At 36.6% G+C, this 10,771-nt stretch overlaps 1 protein-coding gene across 1 annotated transcript in view; it reads left to right on the top strand.

Annotated features, from left to right (window-relative positions):
- Positions 1 to 10,771, top strand: part of LOC122531693 — a 187,601-nt gene that overhangs the window by 26,277 nt on the left and 150,553 nt on the right. The gene's annotated exons all lie outside the window — the stretch shown is intronic.

Below are 10,771 nucleotides of genomic sequence, written 5' to 3'. Positions count from 1 at the left end.
TTTTTTCTGCTCTTTGGCGAACAAAAGTAGGGATTTCGGTTGGGTAAATAGAAGCCGGTACGCTCGGGTGCACGTCCGGTTTTTCTACGCGTCTGTGAAACGATCTCTTCGTGTGTAACACCCTGGCTGAAAATAAGCGGCGAATCGGGTTGTTTGAGTGACTTTTGCCGGTCGGTTCAGAGGCAAATATTTTAAGAGCTTTAAGCGGCGAAGAACACTCGAGTTGTTTCGGTGGGTGGACCGCCGTTTCTTTTTACCCGCGACTGTTAGTTTGGCTTTCCGGTCTTTTAAACGGCCGGTTTTTCGTATCGGTTATTTATAGAGCGCGCGAGGACAAAGCGTACTCCACGCGACGGATCCGGCACTTTCGATTGCCCGGATGGGTTGGAACGATCAATTTTTCAATGAAAATGACAAAGAGATCGTGGGAAAGAAGAACGTTATAAGAACATTTTTGACATTCTCATTATTGAACAGAAAAATTCCAATGTAACATTAAAAATCCGAGGATCTCGAAAATAATTGATCGGAAAAAAATTGAATTTTATGGCAGTCGAGCGCGTAGTTGTTAACATACACGCAATATTGATTGAATCGAATCGAGAAGAGCAAAACGGCACTTTTATCTCCGGAACCAAATATAAAGACAATTTCAAAGTTGATCGACAGCATAGTCAATTTAAAAACTGATCTTTTCTGTAAAAAAATAAAAATAAAATAAATAAGAAACATGATTTATCTCTGTAATGGAACTCCAATTTTCTGAATTTCGACAAAGCTGAAAAAGCATTTTTTTTGTCTCGAAAATTGAGTAGAAAGACAATTTCAAAGTTGACAGCATAGTCAATCTAAAAACTGATTTTTTTGTAAAAAGAGAAAAATAAAACAAATAAGAAACATGATTTATCTCTGTAATGGAACTCCAATTTTCTGAATTTCGACAGAGCTGAAAAAGCATTTTTTTTATCTCGAAAATTAAGTATAAAGACAATTTCAAAGCTGATCGACAGCATAGTCAATCTAAAAACTGATCTTCTTTGTAAAAAAGAAAAAGAAAAAGAAAACAAACATGATTTATTTCTGCAATGGAATTTTAATAAAGAAGAAAAACCATTTTTATCATCAAAATGTAAAGACAATTTGACACAAGAATTGCACAACCAATCTTGAAACTGATTCTCCATGGAGAAATAAAAAAAAAAATATGTTCTTGTCACGTTCTTTCCTCGTAATGCAATTAAATTAGTTAATAGTAACTCGTTGCCACGCACAGTGACGGGATGAAACAGTCAAGTCAGGCTTATCAAATTCCAGTCACGACATAACAACGGTAGTGGTAATTCGTTAAACGTTTGAAAGTCCATTAGCCTTTACCGCGCGAAAGGGTTGAATTCTGTGTAATCTTTAATTGACGTCGCGTCGACGTTGCTTAATGCGGTGCAACTGCGCCGTTCGCAGCTGTGACAAATCGCATTTCTTCGGCCAACTCGGCCGTGAATTCGGTTAGCCGCGTTTTTTGACGGGGTTGAGACGCGCGTTGATTTTTGTTGAATCCCCTCAAACCCTTCACGGTTGCATTCGTTAGACGTAACCGTAATAGAATAAGTCTCGCAGTTTCGCGTGAAAATACTTCCAACCGTGGTTTTCGTTTCTACTTTTTGAAATCAATGTAGCTCGTTAGCTTCTAGTTAAATTCCCTCTCCTTTCTTTTTTTTTTTTTTTCTGTCGTTAATGTTCTTTCAATTTCCAACTGAATAAAAAAAGCAACGCGCGATGATTATCACGAACACGTCCCGACAAAGCGTGTTCATTAAATCTAGAATTCATTTCTCTGCCTCTTGATTATATTTTTCTACATTTTCTTCTTTTTTTTTTTTCTAACTGTGGACATAGAATGAGTTGTATGATCGCTATAGGAGTTGCTTATTTAACCTCTCAGAATTATACATTGATCAGTTTTACTTTTTGTTAATTTTCTAATTACAATCTTATTGGAGAGAAAGAGCTCGCTGTGTCGATATAAAAGTCACGAAAATTCACAGGTGAACTCAGGCCTGAGACGAACGAATTTACCTCGCCCTAAAATTGTCCCCAATAATTCCATTAATTGGCTGTCTTAACCTTCCGTCCAACTGACTGCTCCGTTTTATCGGTGTCGCGGATAGCAGTTCATTCGAAATGCAGTCACGTTTAATCGAATGATCTCGGCGAACGTTGTCGCGGCGGCCGCGATTCAACTGAGAATTTTCACCCTGTTCTCTCTTTCTCCGGCGGTCGAACGTTTTGCAGCTCTGTGCCCCGGGGTTGGGAGGGAGAGAAAAGTGCGCGCAGATTCCTGCCGAACCCTTTAACCCTTCATGTTGTATTCATTAGACGTAATTGATTTTCTCGATAGGGTGTAGCGCAGGATTTCCATATTAAATTGGAACGTGCGGCAGGCGACGGCGAATGCTCGCTCGCGTCGATACGCGACGATTATTCCGAAATTAACGACGTTTCGCGCGGCGTGTCGCGCCTCCGTCGCCGGTAATTCTAACGACTTAACCCTTTTGTCCTGCGCCTGTTCGTTTAGGATCAATTGTCGCGACTGTACGGTCCAAGTCTGGAAATTCATTCCGATACCGCGGCTGTTAATTTTCTTGCGACAGACGGAGGATATTGGAGCCTGCAGTTGTGAAAAAAATGTGTGCACCGTGTGTATACTGGGTGTCCCGTTTGAAACGTTTTTCGAGCAATTATCTTCTGAAAGTCAGAGCTTCTCAAAGTGTGGATCGCGTAATTAAATTTGAAAATAAAGAAACGATCGTTCTGTGGCAGAACGTTTCGATGATAATAAATTATAATACGTTTAGTGTAGTAAATTTATTATGTCAGTTTTATTATATAATTTTATTATATAAGAAATTTATTTTTGTCAGAATTGGTCGTCACAGTTTTGATTGTTTCTAGAGTTGAAGTGCATTGTAGAATCTGAGATTTTGATTGATAAAAGTTGATAAGATACGTCTCATCGCGATTCTACTTCATAATATGTGATACATCGTTTTTCTGAAAATGGTGACTTTTATTATTTGGCTGGAATTTGATCGAACACAGTCCACCTGATCGTTCAGATACAATTTATAACAATTAGTTGCATTTACTCTTCACACTATCGGTTTCACAACTCGGGAAATACAGCTTCAGAAAGTCTGGTGAAATCTTCTTTCTCGCGTTTCTCGCTCGCTCCACCTTTCGAGTATATCTTTTTTCGTTTCACTTTCACAAAGTAGGCACTTGCATATTCAACGTATATCTCTGGGAGGTGTCGTTGCAAATCTCATTTGCATGCGATCGATCAGTTAACTCGTTTTAGCGTCAGTGGCTGTTTAACCACTTGCGGCTGATTGCGGACCATAACGAGTGACCGAACCGTATACAATAATTCGTCGCTTTCTTTTTGAACTCGTCGGTATCATATCACCGAATAGAAATTATCGAGAAGTAATTTAACAAGTTTATTATTTGTTTTGCCTAAGGTTATACTTAAATATACTTAAATATACTTAAAACTGAGGAAATATTGCATATTTGGGACGAAAAATACGCGACAGCGCTTCCTCGATGTAGCTGCTATAAATAAATTAGAAACTGACTGATCTGTGGTTTAGATTTGTAATCGAAAAGAAAATAATTGGAAGAGGAAGCCTCGATACGACATGACGCTATAACGACGAGTGCATTGTAAATAAATTGAGCTGTGCCACTGTTCGACACAAAATCTGAACAGCGCGATCGCACCGGTAAATTTGAACTTTAGCTCCTCCGAATTCTTTCGTTCGTTGCTATTTATCAACAACGAGTACGATAGAGAAATTAGGGAGGGGGGGGGGGGGCTCTCTCGAATACTTTGGCGCGATCCTCTCTGTACAGAACAATTTCGTTTGATGCCAATAATGGGGTGACTCTTAATTAAGGGATATGGTCGGACGAAAAATTTCATTTCGGCGTGTTTAGAGGCACCCCGACGAGCGATGATATTAAGTTCCACGTATGTACGACCGTATTAAAAGAGTTGTTCGTTTTTTCCCCGAGGAAGGTTATTTAGAGCACGATAATTACGCAGCGGAACGATGAATTACGTTTCTCGGTGTTGAGATTAATTAACTTTCATCGGGTTATCTACGAAAAATCTACACGGGGAAAAATGTTTTAAATTCACTTTTTCTTTTTTTTTTTTTCTGTTGAAGTCTGGGTCACGTTGATCTTAATTTTAGTTAAATGATGGAAGTAAATTGAACTAACTTAACTTCTAATCTGACCTATTTTTGTTATTAATATTTTACCAATACTTTTGGTGAATTTTGAAAATTTATTTTGTAGTCTGGATCACGTTGATCTTAATTTTAGTTAAATGATGGAAGTAAATTGAACTAACTTAACTTCTAATCTGACCTATTTTTATTATTAATATTTTACCAATACTTTTGGTGAATTTTGAAAATTTATTTTGTAGTCTGGATCACGTTGATCTTAATTTTAGTTAAATGATGGAAGTAAATTGAACTAACTTAACTTCTAATCTGACCTATTTTTATTATTAATATTTCACCAGTACTTTTGGTGAATTTTGTACATTGATAATGATGAAAATAATATATTCTATCTTTTTACGCATTTCTACGAATTGAAGAACGATGTTAAAACATTTGATGCTGCAACGTTTAATTTTCATTTCCCAATCTCTTCAAGAAAAACTGCTCTCGTGATTCAGATCAGGAGAATTAATTTCTTGCTTTTTTGTTTTACTTGAATAAAATTGAGAAAGATCACTGGGACTGTGAGCATTATCTTGATTCTGCTTCGCTGGAGCTTCGTTTATAATACGACACGTACGGGCGCGAATTAGGATAATACTCGGACTGGAAACTCGTGCTCGCGCAACTCGCCGGGACGGTCTCGTTTCTTTGACGTTGTGTAATCAGGCTCTTTGATCGAATCCAACGGAGGGGAGAAACCGAACGATCGCGTACGTCGTTCTTTCTCTCTGCGTGCTCGCTCGAGAGATGCAGAAGAGAGAGCCTCGTGGAAATTCGCGATGAAAACGAGTACGTTACGTCGACGAATTAAGAGACTTTTTGCGCGGGTACCGCGCAGCCGGCGGGAATTATTCGGTAGGTTTTTTTCACGACCGAGCGAATTAATTTTAATTACGAACACCTCAGCGGCCCGGGGTCAGATAAAAGAGTAATAAAATGTAGGGATAAAATAGCGGGGCGCGTGCTTCGGAATATTCGCCCGTATACGAATACTTTCGGTTTACTTTTATATTTATTTCGTAATTACCGCCCGCTGCCGGCTAACGCCGAATTTCGGCCAAGCTCTCGCGAGCATTCGCCAACGCTGAACATGGGCTATTTTCTTGCTGCTTTCGTTACGCCGCCTGCCTTCGTTTCGCGATTCCCTTTTGTTTCGTTCGAGCAGCCTGATCAGGACTCGTTTTTAAGATTAACGTCGTTCTCTTGTTGCCCTTAATAACTTTTACCGACGAAAAAGTGTGTTTCGCATCTTTTTGTTATACTACTGTTTGTCGGAACGGAAAGTAAACTCAGTCACGTTGAAAAATGCGATGCGAAAACGGGAGTTTGGAGGGGAAGAAGATTGACGACTTTAGGTAATAATTAATTCCTATGAAATGGAACGTGTAATATAATTTATGCGATTTTAACATTTATATATTATATATTATAAATATACGAAAATAATTATCATAGTATATAGTAATATTTATAAATTACTATAAAAATTATTGTATAAATAATTAATATAAATAATTATTGTAATATATAATAATATAGTAGTATAAAATATAATATAATAATATAAAAATTAATATATTATAATACGTGATATATATTATATATTAATTATATATTATATATAATATTATATATTATAATACATGATATAATATATTTATCATAATTATATACATTATATAATTATTATAAATATCACTACGAAGTGGAACGTGCAATATAATGAAATATATAATATTAAAAAAACGTTTTACCTTTGTACTTCGAATATTTTTACGTATTTTTACAACGTGCATTCAGTGCATCTTAACGTCTTTAAATTTCTCAAATGAAAAAAAAAAAAAAGAAACAGGAAAATACACAGTATCTGTCATCAACATAGAATTTTATCGACACATCACGCATCACTTTCTCAGTTAGCATGACATTTCCCCCTCCTCTCGCGATTAATCGTGCATCGTGTGCATAAAACACACACTTGAAAGTGAAGAAGGAATTAATTGCGCAACCGTGTGCTTTAAAGGATAGAACGAACGATCGCTAGCGATCGCTCGTGCGCAAATCCCGCCTAGTGGAACTAATGAAAATGTCAGTTTAAGGTCGCAGATAAGGGTTGAACAACGTTGCGAGCGTGAATGAATAATTCCGTGAAATGGATCGCCGGATCCGTGGAATCGTGCCCGATGATCATTGACGTGTCCAGCTATAGCGTGACACGCGCTGCTGTGGCCGTCGCCGTTACGAATAATAATTAATCGCGGCAGGATAGATGATTAAGGCCCTATTCATCGAGTGGGAACGTTATAAATCACCGTGGACAGCGCTTAGATTGTTCCTACGCGAGTTCTGCACGGCCGCGTTGCCCGGTTGCGCAAGTGAAATTCCGTGACCGTAGCTTTTGTCGAACAGCTGTTCCTTCGTTGTTTCTTTTTCAATTTAAGCTAGAAAGAGAGAGAGAGAGAGAGAGAGAGAGAGAGAGAGAGAGAGAGAGAGAGAGTGTGTGTGTACACGCTTCTGTCGGACTGTTGGATTTTCAAGGTGAAAATTAAGCTGAACTTCGTCTGATGTGCGTGTGGAATTTCTGACTCGTTGTGCCTTTTTTTAAATTTAAAAAAACAGTAGGTTGAATCATGCTTCGTCTTTGGACACGCAGAATTTTTGGCTCTTGCGTCTTGCATTAGAAATTGAATTTTTAAAGATTGAATTTCGCCTACGAACACATTGGATTTCTCATTTTTGTATGGTTCTCATTTCGAACGTTGAATTTTTGAATTTTGAAGAGAAAATTAGGTTGAACTTCGTCTTTGAATACACGGGATTTCTGGCTCTTGCATCCCGTGTCGAAAATTAAACTTTTAGAGAGAAAGCTGACTCAAATTTCCTCTTTGAACACACAGCATTTTTTGCTCTTGTATTGAAAATTGAATTTCTAGAGAGAAAATTAGTCTGAATTTCCTCTTTCAGCACGCAGAATTTTCTACTCTTGCATCTTGTATCAAGAAATTAAATTTCTAAAGGAAAAAGTTCATTTCTGCACACACTGAATTTCCGATTCTTTTTTTGTTTTTTATAATATATAGTTAACTTTCGCCGAGTAGAATCTACAATTAATAGTTTGAAAGAGCGGAGATTAATTATTTTAAAAGTTGCGTGTAAATAAAATTTATGCACGTTTGTTTAAATTTAAATAACATTTCTGAATTCTATTCGTTAGAAGTTGTACCAATGTTACGTGCAAAGAATAGTCACAAACGCAGAGAGGAGTTCGACAAAACGTTCAAGATCAGTTGTACAAAATACGAGTGACACGAGTACTAAAAACCAAGCCAAGAAAAAAAAAAAGAGGAATTATTGTATTGGTAGAAGGTTTAATTTCCGAACAGAGAGATGGGAATTTTTTTTTTTTTACGAAAACGTACGAAATGAAATAAACTCGCGAGGGGAAACACACTCGGTTCTCAATAACGATAAAATCTTTTCGGTGGATCGGTTACAAATTGACGTTGCTATCTGACACACGTATCTGAGTGCCGTTCTGCCGAATCGACCGGCTACGAAACGGCCCTAATCGAGCCCTCGTCGTCCCGCGAACAGCCTTGAAAAAGATTTTAACGACCCTTTTAATTTATGCTAATTTTTGGCTTGAAACTTTTTACCGCGCTCAATTCAATTAGTTCCGCTCTTTGATCGCTGTAATTAACATACTCTGCGGGCGGTTCGAGTTTTCCAAGATAGGATCCATAATAAATGGACCCGCGAATTCATAGCGAATTTTCGATTGCTCGAAAATTTTATTCGGGAAATTCTTTTTATGCCAAAAATCTCCTTTCGTCGATTTCTCAATTTTTCGCCAAGTTTAATTCTTGGGGAACGAATGAAGTAGGTACTTTCACGAGTTCTTTTTTTCTTTTTATTACAAAAAGAATTAGAAGAGTTTGTTAGAAAAAGATGATACAAACTGTAGAAAATCCCCACGAGAAAGAGCTAAGCTGTAGAAAATTTCATAAATACGAGAGAGAATATTTGCAACGCTGTCCCTCTGCTTTTCAATTTACAGAGTTGGTTAAAAAATTTTTGCAGCTTTCTGCTCGAACCAAATGGTTCGTACGTGCATATAGAATTCTGCGATGAAAATTTTGAAAACCAATAAAGTGAAAAAATTCTGCGGCAGAAATTTTTGTTGAAAAAAATTCGATACTTTTCCCCCGTTGAAATAGTTGTTAAAAAGTAATATTCCAAAGCGGATTTGATTTTAGAGCGGAAGTAATTTGAAGAATCAGATTGGTCTGACTGAAAATCGTCATTCTACTCACAGTGGATTCTGTCGTGAGAATTATTTATATTAGTGCGTGTATTTATCAAATAATATAATTGGAGCAATAATTTTTTTTTCTCGAGGTCGAAGATAATTCGTAGTATTTTTTATAAACTGTGTACATGCAGAAATGAAATTTTTCACATCTATACGGTTGTTCACAAAAGTATCCAAATTTACAATTATTGCAACTTTTCGTGAATATGTTATGCATGTTGTATAAAATATTCTGAAATTTTATTATCACTGTTGTAAACCATAGTTTCTCGTAATTGTACAAGCGTAATTTAATACAAGCATATATTTCACATGTATCATATAAATAAGTATTTTAACAGTTCATTGTATCAACAAGCCTCTATATTCAACACTTTATTCAATGCTTAAGATGCTATTCTCTATTTTACTAACCACACGCTTCACAATGAACGAGAACATTTTCAGTAAATAATAAAATTTCGAAAACGTTTGAAAAGAGAAAAAAAATTTCAGCGCCTGATAAAATTACTAACAAATTACTTCAAAAATTACTAACAAAAAAACTAATAGTAAAATTGATCAAACTTCAAAACGTGTTATACAACGCACATAATTCTCACATGAAAGTTCTTTGCTTTCGCGTGCATACGTGCGAGTGTCATACAAAACACCAACTTCAAACTCTCCTTCGTTCGTCACTGCTCAACTTCGTTTCATCCAGTTTACTAAGAAGTTGGCCGAAATTCGACCCGGGAATGAAATTAGCAGAGTTATCTGGCGGGATCGATCGGGAGGGGATTCCGGGATAAAATCTCGCGCAATCCAGTACACGAAAAGTTCTGCCAAGCACTCGGAGAGGTGTTTCCTCTACCTCCTCCGGTTGTTACGAAGAAACAGACATAACTGATTGCCGGCTGCAACTTTTCCCGACTGTTCTCGGTTTCTCGAGGCGCGGCAGCGTTAACAAGAAAAACGCGCGGAGGTAGAATGCCGCTAACACCGTTGTCTGAAAGCACAATAAAGGCGTAACGTGACTTACCTGTTCACTCGCGTGAAAGTGCAAAGCCTGTGCCTGGTTCTAGCAGGCAGAGGAAAGTAACCAGCGATCAAAGCGAAACTTAGAGCGCGTCAGCTATTGAACGAAAGTCTCTGGTTCATCCTTCTCTCTCTCTCTCTCTCTCTCTCTCGAGAGAGAGAGAGAGAGAGAGAGAGAATATTCGTTCCGTTTGTGTGGACGAGATATATATAGAGTGTCCCACATGAATTTTCTTAAATTGCAGTAGTCCCCAGTTAATCGTCTGTTGCCATTCCCTGTTCTCAATTCTTGGAATTGGGACTATCCTTACTCTACGCTATCTTACCGTGCATATATATAATAATTTATATTTATTTTAACCAATTTATTATTGGGATTAATTTTAATTTATATTTATATTTATTTATATTTTATATATGTTTTAATTTATGTTTATATTTATTTATATTTTATATATGTTTTAATTTATACTTATATTTATTTATATTTTATATTTTATATGTTTTATATGTTTTATGTTTTATATGTTTTATGTTTTATATTTTATATGTTTTATATGTTTTATATTTTAATTTATATTTATATTTCTTTATATTTAATATAAAGAATGTGGATGCAGTGGGGGGGATAGTGCTACCGATTAGCAAAGTAAGGTTAAGGGCCGCCAGTTAGCCACCTCTGCTATATAGAAAAATGTTTCAAATGAAATTTACGTGATGGAACTGTATATTTTTGAATTCGCAGTCTTATAGTTGATATATTATTATATATATTATTATATTATTATTATATATTATTATATTATTATATTAAATATATTCTTAATTGAAAATATTTTCTTAATCGAATTTAACAAACGTGTCTATTTTGCGAAAAGTTTCAAAATTTCCTGGTCCTGGAAAGTTAGTTTAGGAAAGTGTATCAACCGCGTAACGTTGTCCTCGAGGACAAATTTCTCAGCCAGTGAGTGGTCCAAGGGACCGGGATCTGATAACGTCCGGGCATCCCCGGTAGGACCGTGTCTCTATCTATATCTGGGTGACGTTGAGCCCCAGTTGCAGGTTATCTGCGGCATCATTAATCGAAGAGATTTTCTTCGGATTCACCGTGGTCGTTATCGCGAGATGTGTAAGATTTTAAAAG

Source organism: Frieseomelitta varia, unplaced genomic scaffold (genome assembly GCF_011392965.1).
Source record: "Frieseomelitta varia isolate USP_RPSP 00005682 unplaced genomic scaffold, Fvar_1.2 scaffold_411, whole genome shotgun sequence".
NCBI classification, from domain to species: domain Eukaryota; kingdom Metazoa; phylum Arthropoda; class Insecta; order Hymenoptera; family Apidae; genus Frieseomelitta; species Frieseomelitta varia.
Note: the sequence above shows the minus strand (reverse complement) of the source record. Positions and strands in the feature narration are given on the sequence as shown.